Source organism: Mus musculus, chromosome 14 (assembly GCF_000001635.26).
Source record: "Mus musculus strain C57BL/6J chromosome 14, GRCm38.p6 C57BL/6J".
Classification (NCBI taxonomy): Eukaryota; Metazoa; Chordata; class Mammalia; order Rodentia; family Muridae; genus Mus; species Mus musculus.
This window is the reverse complement of record NC_000080.6, coordinates 37,608,231-37,610,977: the sequence shown is the minus strand read 5'-3', so window position 1 is coordinate 37,610,977 and position 2,747 is coordinate 37,608,231.

Genomic DNA, 2,747 nt, shown 5'->3' with positions numbered 1-2,747 from the left:
TCAAATGATTACTTGTGTTTTAGAAGTTCTAAATTAATCTCCAAATAAAGGAACTTAAAATTAACATCAGCCAGAAAAGTACATATGTCCCAGGTTTCCATGAAGATTTCCAAAGGGTAGAACAAAAAATCTTGCTGGGAAAATACTAACATACTCCTTCCATGAGGACAAAGAGATTCAAAGTGGTGGGCAATAAAGAGAATGCCCAGAAATTTTGTAGTCATAAACCCTATGGGCCCAAATTCTTCCATTGGTCAGTATTTAATATTTAATAATGCTTGCTTTAAATTGAACCCTAAATGGTGGAGTTGGCTCTTCTGATGAATCTCAAGATTAATAGTTACTACTCTATGAAAGCCGGGGGGAGGGTAGATTATATTTCAGCAAGTTAGAAATTTTTAGAAAGTTAAAGTGAATGAGAAATTATGAAAAAATATTGAACATTCCTACCTTTTATATTTGGGTATGGATTGACTTTTCCAGCTGGACTTAGTGCTCTTTTAAATCATTTCCCAAAAGAGTAATGTGGTGAAGATAGATGTACTGGTGTCATCTACTGTAAGCCCTGGATATGCCTCTCTGTGGCTTATCATCACAAAACTCATCACAAAATGAAGCCCTGTAAAAAATGACCTCAGAGCTTCGCTTCTGGTTTAGATGTTCTGTGATTCTACTCTCCTACATATGTATTCTACCCCTCAAAAGAAATACCACCACTCTATGTCTTGATCCCAAGGCAGAAAAAAATGAATTAATTTTTAATATATTTCTATTCATTTAAATTTTAGATTAAATACTAAATCTGAACTCAAGTATCTGGCTTTTGTCTTAAAGTGAGAATTACCAAAGAATAAAACTATATTGTTTCTGTCTTTGTTTGGGAGATATAGTTTAGCTCACTGTAGGGCATAGAAATCCCTGTGGTGACATAACAAAGGACTTGCTGGATTGTCAGATTTTGCCAGAAAGCTGTTCCCAGGGTGGTGTATCATCAGATGCATTCTGATGTGAGACTGCTGGAGGAAGTCTGGGAGGAGGAGGAGGATGCCCACCAGATGCTGGAAGCCGTTCACATCAGGGCCCAGATGCTTGAAATAGGCAGTCTTAAGAAGTCCTGAGCTCAAGCAAGAGAAGCCACATGCAGGACAGTACCCCAACCGGGGATTACACTAGAGCTAGGAGGCTTTCTTTTCCTTCGAAATTCAACACAACCACCACCACCCCAAGCTTTGCTCCCAGCAACCTCTGCCTCTCAAATTTAATGCTGTACTTTCTAACAGAGGAAAAACAGTCTCAGTTTCACTTTCACAGAGCAAACTACCAAGTACCCATTAGAAATTGAGTCGCAATAAGTTGACAAAAGACACAAGTCCTTGTAGAAGCCTCTGGCTGTGTGTATCATTTGACCCAGGCACAGAAAGGATGGAAGAATATTTCTGAAACCTGTCATCATTGTATGCACCAATATGCTTTTTCCTGTGTGCTGTCCCCAGAGCCTCACAGTGTGAGACTAATCTAAGAAGCTATGCCTGAGCAGAACTCTTTCTCTGGTGTTCCTGTCTTGTCCCCAGAACTGGACCATAGCTGTTCAACTCTGACCACTGAAAATTTCCTTCCAAATTCGTCCTTACAGACACTTGGGTGGAAAAGATTAACTGAAGAATATTTTGCTTTGAATCCAAACTGATATTCATGTTCTTGACCAGCTTGGAAAGACAGGAGTCCCAGATGCACGCAAAGAAGACAGAATTGGAGAAGGATAGACAAGGCAGGGCAGTCACTGGGGTACTATTCAATGGACCCAGTGCCACTTTTCAACACTGTGGGACACTGCCGATCTGCAAAAGGAGTGGGTTCCAGAAACAAAAGAAAATCTGAATATACCTGGCTTAACAGAAAATGTACAATGAGCTTCAATACAGTTTAAAATTAAATCAATGCTTGAACCTTTAATTTAAAAACAAATTCATTCTTAATAAAAGCAAAATAATATAATCCCACATTATAGACATTTGACTTTTCAAGCATAGTCTAACAGCCATGGAAAAGTGTTCATAGAGCATCCTTTTTTATTTCTTCTACTAGAGCTTGAGAGTGTCGCCAACATAGTGCACATGATGTTCTAAATGGAACTCCCAATGGTCAGAGAAGTAGCATTAGCAACAGCCTGAGTTTTGTTCTAAACAGAAACAGGTGTTTTAAATTGAGGAGCAGAGAAATCCCAGCTGTCCACATGACAACCCTTGAGGGAAAATACTGAATGTTCCAAGTTCCTGAATCAGCCTTCATCTCTACATGCCTTAAAGCTAAATCAATTGAAATCACATCAGTGCTCAATGCTGATACCTCTCAAGAGGGACTAGTTAAAAATACTAGTTAAGCCCTCCCAGATATCTAATTTTCAATGAAGCATATCATAAAATGATTTATGATTCTCTCTTTCTCTGTCTCTCTCTTTGCATCTCATTTTAATAATAATTCTATTTGTAAGATACATATTTTCTATATAATATTAAACAATGATTATAAATATTGAGAAAATATGTAATTACACAAAGGAAGACACAAATATTCAGTAGTTTATTCTTTCAAAACAGCTTTATCCTAGAGGTCTGCAAACACTGAAATTTACTATTTTGGTATTGGTAAAATGTGTGGAAAGAATCTCTATGTAAGCTCATCTCTTGTTTCTTTTGGTCTATGTTTCTTTGTAATAGAATTCGTTCTCACCAACAATTAGCCAGGAT